Source organism: Thermobia domestica, chromosome 15, assembly GCF_964235325.1.
Source record: "Thermobia domestica chromosome 15, izTheDome1.hap1.1, whole genome shotgun sequence".
NCBI lineage: Eukaryota > Metazoa > Arthropoda > Insecta > Zygentoma > Lepismatidae > Thermobia > Thermobia domestica.
The window spans coordinates 134,349,656-134,365,368 of NC_137468.1; positions in this window are offsets into that span (position 1 = coordinate 134,349,656).

Consider the following 15,713-nt stretch of genomic DNA (forward strand, 5'->3'; position numbering starts at 1 on the left):
ATATCAACAAAATTCAAGGAATTCAGATTATGGTGGTAATGATTTTTTTAAAATATTAAGGTTAAATCAACTATTTTAGTAATGATCAGGCCACGGCTAAGTAAAATTATCGGTAATGTAAAACATCGTCTAGGATTATTCACAGCGGAATAGCCACAGGGACGCCCGTTGGGGCCAGGCTCCCCAATGACTAGCTTTTAAAACATTGCAACGATAATAATCAAAATTTGATAAATATATCGTTGTATAGCCTTGGTTCCCAAACCTTTTAAATTACATAAGAGCCACATTAAAATAATACACACTTCGTTCCTTTTCGTGATAGCCTTCCATTTTATTTATATTCTGTTTTTATTTATTTATTTATTTTGTCTTGCCAACGGCATGCCACAAACCTTATTATTTTAAACATTCGAAAATCTTATTTATTTATATATTCACATTATATCTATTTTCTTCTTTTTCTTCTGAATATAAAAATCAGCAAGCCTAGTATTAATATACAATGTATTAATACATTTGGTTCTTCTGTAGTCTTCTTCTTCTTGTACATTGTTCATTTCTCTGTACGGACCCCATAATTTCTCAATTTTAGAACCTCATATTACCCTTATTTGGTAAAAATGATAACCTACCTTTTGCTTATTTTCTTTCTCGTTTTTTAACAATAGTTTTAATGCCGTAAAACGGTACATTTCTATCTGAAAAACTATAAATTTGTAATAGGATGGCGGCACTCTTTGTGTGACACTCCTGCCGTGTTCTTGGTCACGAGTCCCGCTCTCGTAGGTATCAGCTTACCTGCATATATTTTTCAGTTTCTGCCCTTTTTTCTGGCGTTTTTGGGTTATAACTCGGTACAGCCTCACCCGGTCATTGCTTGATATATATATTATATGAAGCGGGTAAACAAGACACTTCCGCACCAAGTTACTATCACCAGATGGTTAACAATTTACGATTAGTCAGAGTACCAGTTTTCATAAATATCTAGCTGTCACAGTTCGCATACGTTCCTTGTCAGGTAAGTAAACAGAAACAAATGAAAAAGGAAGAGAAATGCATTCCTTGAGAGTAAAACGTAGACAAATTCACCAGTGTTCAGAAGATGTCGTCTACGATGCAGTGAGCAAAGTGGGTCGGTAGGTCGGAGTGAGTCAGTGGGTCCAAGTGGGTCATGTTGGGTGGTGGGTCATAGTGAGTCACGGTGGGTGGTGGGTAACAGTGGGTCACGGTGGGTGGTGGATCGCAGTGGGTCACATGGTGTTGATCCACGACCCGCTGACCCACTCCATATCTGATGAGCATAAAGGAAGTCATAGATACTCAAGCCGAAAATGTATATTTCATCAATGTGCATTGGATGTGCAAGGAATTCCCAGACATACTCTCAACATAATTTTCAGATATGCTTGGGCTTTAAAATGGGTCCAAAGTATACAAAAGTTAAGCCTTGACTGAAGTGAACAATGTTTCTGCAAAAAGTCAGAAATGTTAGACTCTGCTATCACCTCGTACCTTCGTGTTAGGAATGATAAATGCTGCGTTGTTTTGTTTCATGCTTATATGTGAAAAATGTGAAACGTACCGTTACAAAGTCTACTTCTGCACGCTTTATTTCGAATACGAGGAACCTTGGAATTGGCAGTTCCTAATACTTCCGACTTCCTGCCAAAACTTCCCTTTTTTCAGAGCATGTCAGGGAAATATACACATGTAGAAAATCCCTTGCACATCCATTGGACATTGATGAAATATGCATTTTTGAATACAAGACTTCCTTTACGCTGATATGGATCACCACTCTACAGTTTCTGTAATTCGAAATTGAGCGTGTTGAAGTTTGGCTTTTTGACCATTATAAACATCCTAGCTCCGATTCTCGGCACCTTTCCACACAGGTCCACATGAACTTTTTCTCTTATTTTGATGTGAGGAATAACCTCTTAAAGGTTGTCGGTATAGTTCATTAACACCCTGTATAAAATTTTCCTGCCCTCTATATAGCAGATAAATTAAACAGTCATACGTTTTGGGAAGTTACGTTATATCAGGTTTAGAGTTAATGGAAAACCTTACTAGATCGTCTTCATTTAGAAACATAATCTGAAATATTAGGTATTTGCAAGGAGCATAATGATTTCTCCAGAGAGTAGCAAGGTAGCAAATCAGTGGGCAACTTCTCCTTAACACACTAGTCACTACTTTGCGTTACTGAATTGTTGAGCTAAGAAACTCTGGGCTCTGAAACGTTTTCTTTCTTTGTTTGTTTGAAGAATAAATCTGCAAAATAAAAATAACTATTTCTTTGCGTGACCTCAGCAGTATAACACTAAGTAACCCAGTATGGTCTACTTGGTACATGCGTTCTACTCTGGTTCTGCCCTGTCTACGAATGTAAGCTCTATGGAACCGTTGTGAGACATGAAGGATCGACGCCTGATCTTCAATCAGACCAGGCAATGACTGTCAACAATCTTCGCTCAGATCTACTCCAACTCCAAGAATGGGATACCATACAGACATTCAGCATCTGAGCGAATATTATCAGCTACTTGTCGTAATAGTTGCGTGTATTGTCTCTTAAAATACGCTATGTAATTAGTATTGTAAGCTCTTTAGACACTCTGTACAGTATTTTAAAGACGTTCAACGGTTTCCATTTAAAAAATTACAAACTGCTGCGTAATAAATCATTCACAATTTGTTCCTGTCCAGCTTTAGCTCCAAACATTTTAATGTAAACCCGATTTGTAACACTTTTTTTCTAAGCGAGCCAGCGACTACTTTTCATATCCAAACAATGGAAGAGGCTGACTTTTGATTCAATAAATACTTACTCTGGATTTCGATATTAGTTATGATGAAAGGAAGTTTATAGATTATGATACTATGCAATTCACGTCACTAAATTACTTTCCATTTCCTAATTCTCTTTACTTATGTTTATTAGTAATACACCTATATATGTTCATTTATACTCTCTCATTCCTTTATTATAATGATACAATTATTATTAGTCATAATCTTGTTTCGATAAATAAAGTTTCTGTTGTTACTTCTTTTAACTATATTCACTTTAAGTCTGATTGAACATTGCATTAAACAATCAATTTGATTGAACACTTGTACGGGAATATTAAACAGCAAATTTCAATTTTTTAATACTAAGAATTTTTATAACTGATAAATTTTCAAACATTGGTTGGTACATGATAATGAAAAAAATTACACGGTGTTTGTATATGTAAAGTGCAGAGAAAACTAACGCTTCTGAAAATGCATTTATTTAATTAAAAATACTTTATAAAAGTCCCTAAAATTATTATTATGAGGGAGATTACGTAGAAAAATGATGTGCATAACTCTAGCTTCATGTAAATAAACTGTAAAATGAAAAGTGTAGATAACTTTTGACTTGCCCTCGTATTATTATTATTATTACAACAGAAAATAAGAATTCTTCACGGATTCTATTATTACTTGATTTACTGATCTGAGTCAACTTGGAAACGAAGAATTTGCAAGAAACATGAACACAGTCAAATGTTTATGTTATTAAATCTCATGTAAGCCAACTTCAATCTTTCAGTTATTCCGTGTTATTTGAAACCGTTCTTACCTACGTATACTAATTACTACTCTTCTTCATTATTATAAATTCTAGTTCTATAAAATACAGTCAGAAAAATCTTAGTATTGAAAAAATATGATTATTATATCTAAAAATCATAGCGCTCCCAGCGTTTCTGCCACTGCGATTCGCGATGGATCTCCACAATGGTATCCAAATGATGACCTATGAGCAGAAGATGCAAATTCTACAGAGAACAAATTTGGCGAGAAGGGTGGGTGAGGAAGTAGGATCATCTTGTTTCTGGTGAGAAACTTACGTATGAAGAGAGCACGATAATGGCGCATTGTCATCATAGAGCAGCCACTTTTTCGCGTGCCACAAATCTGATCGCTTTCGCCGAATCTTCTCTCTCAGACGCCTTAAAACCTAGCAGTAGAACTCGCTTTTGGTTGTCTGGTCCCTAGGGCAAGTTCGTAGGGTACGATACCGTGAATTTCGAAAAAGATTATGAACATTCACTTGGTCAAGCTGCGAACCTGTCTCGCCTTTTTCGGTATTGGAGATAATGAGCTTTTCTACTGGTGAAGCTTTGTCACTAGGTCGTACCTGTCCACCCAAGTTCCATCATCGGTAATGGTCCTCGACATGAAGGACGGGTCTTCTATGGCACGTTGACAGAGTTCTTTGCAGACTTCGACGTACTGTTCTTTCTGCTCCTGAGTCAACAACCTTTCTACGAACTTGGTAGGTAGCAACACGACGCATGTTCAAATGACACATGAAGATTGCAATGTTCCATATGACACTCTGGCAATGATAGCAATGTTGTGGATTGTTCTCCGACGATCCTCATGCATAAGATAACCAATGGTTTCAAAGTTTTTGGACGCTTTGCTCGTTGAAGGTTGCCCTGATCTATCGTCGTCTTCCAATGATGTTCTTCCGTTCTTGAAGCGTGCCATTCAAAACACCTGGAACGACTCATTGCAGCATCACTGTACACTTGACAAATCATATCAAGTGCCTCTGTGGCGAATTTGCTCAGTGTCACTCAGTATTGCACGTTCGCTCTTTGTTCTAAGTTGATGTTCATGGTGAAATCGCAGACGTGGTAACACACATGATCAGAATAGCATTAGTTTGCACACCTCCAGATGTATATAGGACGATATCTCTTGGTTCACTGACGTATGAAGGTCGATGCTTCCTGTACTTGTGTGTGAAGCCTTGCGCTGCTATCTGTTGGCAGAACTAGCTTCAAAACTTCTTGATATCACTTCGTATATAAAAAAGTAAGACAATTTTTTTTGTTTCATAAGTCAAAATGAAGTTATTTATTGCAGGTTACACTTTTATACTGAGTAAATAACTATACAAACTTATATATAGTTACAATTTGCTTTCTTGTCTGAATGAATATTTAAATAAATGTTTATTTCTTAAAAACTTCTAGTACTTTTTTCACTGAGTTACTTCAGTTAAACATCGGAATTTTTGGTAATCGAAAACTTACTGGAGCTCGTCCGTGGCTAAGCGGTTAGCGTACGCGCCTTTGGCGTGGGAGGCCCGGGTTCGATTCCCATGTGGTTCGGATTCTACGTTAATCAGTAGGTCCACGTCTCATATAGCCTCGCTGCTAAAAAGGGACGTTAAACTCAAAGTCAACTCAACGAAAACTTACTGTGAATACTTTATTAGCTCTATTTATATATATGTAATGGAACCATGTCAATATAAAAAAGTAGCAAAACTATGGAAAAACATTGTATTACTCGTATAAAACTAATGAAACGTTGATATTGTAATTTTCTGTGATCAAAGGTGAATTCTAAGGATAACTTACATTTTTTTTCTTTCATACGTATTCCCAGAAATTAAGAATTATCAGAGTTTGAATTTATGAAACTATTTTTTCTTGCGACGTCTATTGCAAATAAATCTTACAACACAATAACGATATAGGAATAACGAACAAGTGAAATAGTTTTTCACGAATCAGGAAATTTTCCTTAGCGTTTCAAAATTTTCCGGAAAATTTTCACCATTAGAATAAAGCAAAACCTTAGAAAAGTAGATAATAACAATCCAGTTTTGACTGGCTTGCACAGAATAGAATCAAATTATGAAATTTTTTACTGCAGCAACCAATCTTCGATTTTCGATCATTTGTTAGTTTACGATATAGATAATTTTAATTGCTTAGAGCAACTATAGAAAATATATTTGATTGCTTCATAGGATTAGAGTTTAACGTCCCTTTCAGTATCGATGCTAATGAGACGTAGACGTACAGCTTTGCGTGGACTCCGAACCATATGAGCTCCCACTGGGAATCGAACCCGGGTCTCCTGCGCCGGAAGGGAATACGCTAAACTTGTAGCCAGGAGTAATTCTGGAAACAAACTTGAGTTTATTTTTCTTTATTATTGGTTTGCCTTCCAAAGTGTCGTACAGATGTTGTAAAACCGTATTTAGTAATCACTATGTCCGAAAAAGATTTTGTGCTCGCCTCGTTTAAAATCAAGTTATTTCTCATTTGCTAAAATTTCTTTCTTTAATGCCGCCTCTACTCCCATAAGACGAAGAGGAGACCAAACATTTAGAGTGCTGCGGAAACAATATTATCGTGTTCCATAAATTCCGGTAGAATTGGCTTAAAGCCAAACTACATCTAAACATTGGGGATGGGCGTTGCTGGATTGAAATTTATAACACAACCAAATACGGTATCTTGTAATTTGTCATTGAAATGTTAATGATATTTAGAAATGAAGTAAATGTAATTATTCTAGATATAGAATATTTGGGAAACAATTAGATATAGTTCCATAGCAATATAGGATTCAAATTAATTAGAACTAGATTGACATTTCTAGTATATAATAGCTCAAAACTCGACCATTATAGCTATTCCTACATCACAAAGATAATGTAAGATACTCACAAACGTATGTTATCAGTGGCCACGATTCTCAAGTTGATCTCCAACTACATTAACTGCACATAAAATCCTGACTCCGTACCAAATATTACCTCATACATTGGCGTCAACTTTAAAGTTTCTCAATGGGTGCTCAGGTTTCGGTACTAACGTCTCATATTCAGCATTAAAAACAAAGACCCAATTGATCAGTGATTTCTAAACTTTTCTTTAGAGGCGTGAACGACCATCAAGAGTTGCTGAAATAAAATAAACCTTCAAATTACTTTTAAATTGCAAAGGCCGAAAAAAGTCTTATTTTATTTCATTTTTTGTTAGCAAGATTTCCTAAACTTTACAGGGTGTGAATGAACTATACCGACAAACTGTAAGAGGTAATTCCTTAAATCAAAATAAGAGAAAAGGTTCATATGGATCTGTGGGGAAAAGTGCATAGTTTCAGAGCTAGGGCTGCCTAAAATCGCGAAAAAAAATTCAATAGGTCCTATTTCGAATTAGAGAAACTGTGCATGGTGGTCCTTATCAGTGTAAAGGAAGTCATGCATACGCAATCCAAAAATGCATATCTCATTAATGTTCAATGGGTGTACAGAGTATTCCATGCAGGATGAAATTTCCAGACAAGTCATCAACCGAATTTTGAGACGTGCTCTGATTTTATGATTGGTCCAAAACAGGCAAACAATAAGCCTTGATAACAGTGAACACTCAATCCTTTGGCACGATGTCGGGAGTGTTAAGGATCGTCATCAGCACGGTCTCTCGTACTCGGGAAAACGCATGCTGCGATGTTTTCTTTCACGCTTATAAGTGAAGAAAACGTGAAATATACCGTGACGAAATACTCGCAATACATGTTATTCCGAACACAGACACACATACACACACACACACACACACACACACACGGAAACTTTCGAACTGAGGATGGTTTTCGTCTCAGAGGGTGATGATCGGCAAAAGTGCATCGACATTTTGTGGCATTTCTGACATGACGGTCTCTGCAATAGGCACATTTCTGAAGAAATTTGCCTATTGTAGAGACTCACATATGCAAAATGTGCGAAATTCGGGAAAATTTTGTGTTTCCGATCATCACTCTCTGATAAATACCTATGATTAGATGAACGTGTCTGGTTCCTCGTTTTCACGGTTCCACTTGTCTAATAACTGTCACTGGAATTTTTACTTTGTTTTCACTTAATATATTAAACTTGTAATATGATTTATTTTACCACCTCTCATGTGCTGTATGCATTATTAACAAAAATAAAAAAAAGTAGTCTTAGGAGTAGACTCGAACTGACGTACTTCAGACTTATAATCTAGCGCCTTAATCAATACACTACGATCGTTGCTTGGTAAGTGTTTAGTTGTTGGCGTATTAGTTCGCTTTTTTTTGTTAACACTTTGACAATTTCTACTCTTTTTTTTCTCCGTTTACCAGCTGTTTCAGGATTTCTCTTTCGGTGTCGTCCTTTATTTACACCATGCAGTGTTCATATTCACAGCTTGTGCCCTTCCTCAATGTTTTATTCAGATTAGGCATTTTTCATACCCTTCACTACACATTTGATTGATTTAATTCTCATGTTCTTCCTGGTTGAAGCGCAGGAGTACCAGACTACAAAAACAGATGTACATTTACTTCCTTGACAGACTGTATCCATGTCCAATGAATATATACTTAGAAACGAATTTTGAACTTTATTACAACAATCACAAATTATCGACTGCGTTTGAAGTACACTATATGACACTTATTCACTCCTCTTAGGTATTTTAAAAAATTGGCTAGACATAAACCAATGTTTTTATTTTAAAATTATTTTTTCATGTTTTTATATTTATGTTAATGTTAGGCAATCACTTATACGAAAAAAACGAGAACTTGTATCGAATAAAGGACCTCATGCACTGTAGCACTACTCTTTCCGAAAAATCTTCCTGACTTTTATTTTACTTTTAGTCAAATGTTCAGAACTACCAGACACGACAGGAACACTAACAGAAATATTGAGGACAGTTAAAATTACAAAAGTTGTCGCACCGGGAGCCGAACCCGGGACTACGTACTCCAAAGCCACTGAACGAGCGCTATGTATTGCAAATTGCTGTCACACGTACCAAATTTCACAAAACTAATCCCCACGTTAAAAGGGGTTTCCGTATCGAGGCTCCTAACTATGAAAACATTTAAGATCACTCCAACCGCAATCATTTTACAGATTCAACCTGTTATATATGAGTTATTAGTACGTAAAATTGAATGTAGTTTACACGAAAAAGACTTTTATGCATTGCAAGACCTGTAACGCTCAAATATTCACCACAAACTTATAGTCGTATCGACATAAACAAAACAAAAAAAAGAAGAAGAAGAAGAAGAAAAAAAAGAAAGAAAAGAAAACTGTGGAGCAGGAAACCACCTTACACAAAAGTCTGAAGAAGCTCAGTGAAGACGTACGAACTGGTTTAGCTGTTCGGGTCAATAGTCTATCAATCATAAGTTTATGTGTTAAAACCCTGTAGGAAGCATTAGTTTTGTTCGTTTTTTTCTTAAAAGTGTGTTCCTATTTTTATCAGAGGACCGAGAACATTTCTTTGAATAAATCTTTGATAACTACTTTTCTCTCAAATTTGAATAGAAGGGAAAAAATCCGAACAGAAGGGAAAAAGGAATATATGAATTGCAAATCTAAAATCCACGGCTGAAAACAAAATATTAAGTATGTTCAATATTTCATTATTATCCTTTGATTTGTAATGAAAAACTAATTATAAGCATTGATGATTTCAGAAGATTTTCCCTGAGTACTGGTCAATATATGAATGAGAGAAAACTGATAAAACATTATTAATCCACTTTGAGCATGATCGAAGATATGGCCACGAAGAGGGAAATTTACGTCGACAGGGTCTCAAATTCTCCCACAGTCATGCTCTGAAATCATCGCTATTTGAAAGGTTTCCTTAACAAATACCTAGGTAGAATATTACATTTATTTCTCGTTCTACGTTTTGAAATGCCAAAATCATAATTTTAAAAGAATTGTAATACGATAAGCATAAAGATTGTAGAACTAATAAAGTAAATATTATTGTGTAGATTATCGATTTCTAATCGGATTAAAACTAGAATATTCGTTTGCATCGCACTTTAAAGTAAATCCTCTCTATATGTAATTCTTACTGGAAAGCATGTTTAACTCCAATTACTTAATCAATATTTTTAATAATATATTTTATTGAAATATTTTTACTATTCAATGTCATATACACTTCATTTCCCAAAGCAAAACCTCGCAAATGTATAGTAGGCTAGTGGATATTATCAAATACATTATCATTTAGTTTACGTAAACTGCATCGCCTGATTTGAAACTTCTTACTTTACCTAATAATAATAATAATAATAATAATAATAATAATAATAATAATAATAATAATAATAATAATAATAATAATAAAATCATAGCCATATCTTATAAGAATTTTAGGCTCACTCAATAAATAAATTCAACTTGGTCTCTATTCGAAGTTCTATTTACTCGAATCGGATAGAAATACAAAGAGAAACTTCGAGAACAGGTAAAAGAAAAATGTTACTTTGGTGGAACTGGAACTAACCCTTAAGTGTTCCTTACAATTTACAGACAAATGCCTTAGGCACTTTATTTCTGTTCTTTAAGTTAACTGATTCACTGAACGTGTCTGAGTAACTTGTCTCTATTTTCTACTCGATTATACACGTTTTACAATCATTTCCTTTAAGCTTGAACGACAGGAACACGAATACAAAAATATCTAAGACAATTAAAATTCCAAAGTTCCCCCAACGAGAATCGAACCGGGGACCCAGTACACCATAGCTACACGTGCTCGCCACTAGACCAGCGGTAAGAGCGAATGAAATGTATTTTGAAGTGTCTGAAGTTTATGGCTGTTTCGCCCTGATGTAATATGTCAACCGATGTTTTTATATTTAACATATTCGTTACTTTGAAGAATGATATATGTTATTCATATAGATTCTGTTACGTATTTCTCCATAAATATTATATAAATTATCAGAATTATTCATGATCTTTCATGGAAATCACTAGTGCATGCACAGTAGACAGACAGTGTAATTAGAAGGAGAGTTCAACAGAGATTATGTATTTCGCCGACATTGTTTAATAGCTATTTAAAAGAGATAGCGAAACCGAGTCTACCTAATGAAGATGGAATTTCGGTAGGAGATAATATGATGAGATGTATACGGTTTGGGGTTGATATAGTTGTTGCAGAATCTAAAAAGAAAATTAATAAGATGTAGAGAACTTGAGAATGGCTTTTGAGGAATATGGAATGAAAATAAATGTTAGAAAGACAAAATCCATGGTGATTGAAACGAAGTGATCGGTGTAAATATAGAAGTAGGAGCGGGAGAAAACAAAAAATGACTAGTTTTCGATATCTGAGTAGTATTATTAGTGATGATATGACATGCGAATGTGAAATAAAAGCAAGAAATGGCGAAAGAATCCTTTAGGATGAAGACAATACTATTTTATGGGACCTTGAATTGAATTGAAAAATAGACTTATAAAATGTTTCGTGTACTGTATTTTGCTGTATTTATGGGACAGAAGCATGAACATTACGCAAAAATGATGATAAACAATTTAAGGCTTTCGAAATATGTGCGTGGAGAAGAATGGAGAGAAATAGCTGGGTGGAGAGGAAAACGAATTAGAGGGTGTTAGAAATGGAAGGAGAAAATTATTATTAAGAAGAGGAAGAGAAACCGGTTGGGATATTGGTTAAGAAGGAACTGTATCATGAGGGATGTACTAGAGGGTATGGTGGCAGGAAAGAGAGGGAGGAGACGAATTAGACTATATATGAACTGAATTAGGCTATTGGCGATATCAAAACAGAAAAATCGTATGTGAAGATGGAAAGGTTAGCAGTAGATCGTGGAGCATGGCAGCTTCTCAGCCGCGGTAAGTGACAGGCTGGTAATGGCGGAATACTTCTGATATAATGATGCTGATGATGCACAGTAGAAACAGAAAGATCCATTTTACTGTTATTGCTAATATGAATGACAATGCAAATTTCTACAGGCTGTCAAAATGCCTTGCTCTAAAGGCTGTAGAGAACTATCTGTTACTATGCGAGGGGAAATCATAGGTCGAGTAACTATGGGACAAACTGCCATTCAGATAGCTAGAGGTATGGGCTGTGACAAGAAAGCAGTGAAGAAATTGATTTATTGGTATGAAGAAGGTGGTGAATATTTCACATCTTGGCCAAGAAGTGAGAGACCAATAATAATAATAATAATAATAATAATAATAATAATAATAATAATAATAATAATAATAATAATAATAATCTCAGATATTTATATTTACTTGCAGCAAGACTTTAGCATACCCTCCTAGTACAGTATTATTTTTTTAGAACGCCCATCATAAAATTGTCAAACTAAATTTTAAAGTCATTATAAGTGGTGCTTTATTTATTTATTTCACAATTCATTTCTGCCAGTAGCTTTCGCCCCCTTACTCCCTCTTCATGCTTAACCAGGAGGAAACTGCGTGTCCTCAGGTTGGTAACCACTGCTTCCATTAAGGAATTCTGACAGCCTGCTAGAAATTTACATTCGGACTAATATCAGTAAACTGCATTCTTCTGTTTCTACTGCGCATGCACCAATGAATTTCCATATAAGATCATGAACAATTCTGATAATTTATGTAAAATTTATGGACGAATAAGTGATAGAGCCTATATCAATAACATACATCATTCGTCAAAGTAACGAATACGGTAAACATTAAAAATCAATAGACATATTACATCAGGGTGAAATAGGTATAAACTTCAGACACTTGAAAATACATTTCATTCGCTCTTACCGCTGGTCTAGTGGCCAGCACGTGTTCCTTTGTTGTACAGGGTCCCTGGTTCAATTCCAGGTGGTGGAACTTCGGAATTTTAACTGTTCTAAATGTTTTTGTATTCGTGTTCCTGTCGTTCAAGCTTAAAGGAAATGATTGTAAAACGTGTATGACAGAGTAGAAAATAGAGGCAAGTTACTCAGATACGTTCAGTGAATCAGTTAACTTAAAGAACAGAAACAAAGTGTCTAAGGCATTTGTCTGTAAATTATAAAGAACTCTTAAAGGTTAGTTCCAGTTCCACTAAAGTAACATTTTTCTTTTACCTGTTCTCGAAGTTTCTCTTTGTATTTCTATCCGATTCGAGTAAATAGAACTTCGAATAGACGCCACGTCGAATTCATTTTTGAGTAAGCCTGAAATTCTTATAAGATATGGCTATTATTATTATTATTATTATTATTATTATTATTATTATTATTATTATTATTATTATTATTAGTAGTAGTAGTAGTAGTAGTAGTAGTAGTAGTAGTAGTAGTAGTAGTAGTAGTAGTTGCTTTTGTTGTAGTACTAGTAGTAAAGTACGAAGTTTCAAATCAGGCGATGCAGTATTTACGTAAACTAAATGATAATTTATTTGATACTATTCACTAGCCCACTGTACATTCGCGAGGGTTTGCTTTGGGAAATGAAGTGTATATGACATTGAATAGTGAAAATATTACAATAAAAATATATTATTAAAAACATTGATTAAGTAATTGGAGTTAAACATTCTTTCCAGTAAGAATTGTATAGAGAGAGAATTTACTTTAAAGTGCGATGCAAACGAATATTCCAGTTTTAATCCGATTAGAAATCGATAATCTACACAATAATATTTACTTTATTAGTTCTACAATCTTTATGCTTATCGTATTATAATTCTTTTAAAATTATGATTTTGCCATTTCAAAACGTAGAACGAGAAATAAATGTAATATTCTACCTAGGTATTTGTTAAGGAAACCTTTCAAATAGTGATGATTTCAGAGCATGACCTGTGGGAGAATTTGAGACCCTGTCGACATAAATTTCCCTTTTCGTGGCCATATCTTCGATCATGCTCAAAGTGGATTAATAATGTTTTATCAGTTTTCTCTCATTCATATATTGACCATTACCCGGGGAAAATTTGAAATCATCAATGCTTATAATTAGTTTTTCATTACAAATCAAAGGATAATAATGAAATATTGAACATACTTAATATTTTGTTTTCAGAAGTGGATTTTAGATTTGCAATTCATATAATGTTCCCTTCTAATCGAATTTGAGAGAAATGTAGTTGCCAAAGATTTATCTAAAGAAATGTTCTCAGTCCTCTGATGAAAATAGGAACACCCTTTTAAGAAAAAAACGAACAAAACTAGTACTTCCTACAGGGTTTGAACACATAAACTTATGATTGATAGACTATTGACCCAAACCGCTGAATATTTATTGTACTCTGTCACTAATATTACATAGCAAAATTACATGGAGACAATATAGGCGTAATTAGGACCGACCGCTGGGAAGAGAGTCCAAGATGTGGTTCTGAGCAAACCTACTCCGCTATACGATGATAATGGTTATGCATAACAAGGAAAATGTTCACAAGCACGATTCATGGCCTCCCGGTCTTTCCCGACATGTGGGACAGAGCTGCTTGCAAAAAAACCACTGAAAGATTGTCTTTCGAGATCGACTGAAAAATATTTGCGGCGTTCCCGTTGTAGAAAGTCGAAATATAAGCATTCATCATTCCACGGCATGGAATGATGAACATATAACAATGTGGTACCAACTAACCAGAGGACCGTATTATGTTTGGTTTTTGGGTAATACTGAAATGCAGGAAAGAATAGAAGATCGACTGTAAATAAAGGAACAGGTGTACGGCAGATCAAGCTCAACATACGAAGGAGGAGGTTCCAAATAATATCGGCACCTGAACATGACATGTAGCGATGAGGTAGTGTGTCGGAGTGGCCACAATATTTGCAGGTGAGGGTTGTGGTACGTCCAATGCGCAGAAGTCGTTCTTGTGTGGCAGGCAGTTGATGAACTATGGTCGTCCATACCGCTTGTGTGTGCAAAGGGAGGACATTGGTTCTTAGATTTTGCCAAATATGGCGCCGTTGTTTATTGGGGAACATATCCTGTACCCGGACTCTCACATCTACAAGTGACGCTCTCCACAATTGCTGGTATAAGGTTTGGTGAGTATATGTAGTAGGGGAAGCAAGCTCACCAGAATATGTCCATGCTTGAACGAGATTGGTGACATAGGGAGGACATAATTTGCCAAATCTGCAGAAAGGCGGATTCCTTGGTTGGGAGTATTCGGGCCAGAAATATTCGATCCACACCCGTGTATAGTCCATGTGGGGCTCAACGTCTTGATACGCATCTAGCATGTATAAAACTTGACTTTTAAGACGAATGTTTACGAGTCCAAGGCCCCCTTCGCTGCGAGGAAGATAAATAGTGTTGTGGCGGAGGCGGAAGTAGTAGCCCCGCCAAAGAAACCACATAAATACAGATTCAATTTGGCGAGCGTAAACAGAAGGGAGGGGAAAGGTGCGTGCGTAGTACCAAAGTTTAGCAGCAACATACTGGTTAAGATATTGGACCTTATGTATGATATGCAGACCTCGGAACCGTTGTAAGTATAGCATATGCTTAATCTGATGAACTATAGGACGCCAGACAGCATCCATTTGTTTGCGTACATCGCTATGAAAAGTTATGCCGAGTACTGTTAAAACATCAACCGTGGGAATGTGAGAGCGTGAATCAGGTATAGAGGGTAGGGAGAATCCGTGAAATGACAGGAGTTTGGTCTTGTGTTTATTGTATGCCAAGCCGGAGCACTGGGTGAACTCGTCAGTTATGCGGATGGCGGTGAGCATATCTTTGGGCGTAGTTCCTATTAAGGTTACGTCATCCGCAAATCCGAAGACGTGTAATTGATGGTATTCCGGTATACCGGGAGAGGTAATATTAGCCAGAGCCCGGAGATAGGTATCTAGAACTATCACAAAGAGGCTCGTCGAGATGCTATCACCTTGACGTAATCCGCGTTGCAGAGCAAATATGTCAGAAAGATGACCGTTGATCTGTACTCGACATTGGGCCGATTGGTATAGTTGTCTTATGACTTGTTGAAATGCAGGAGGAAATCCCCAAGCGTCTAAAGTTTGAAGAAGAAACCCGTGATCAACGCAGTCATATGCGGAAGAAAAATCTATGCCAAGGACCCCCGCTTTAATGC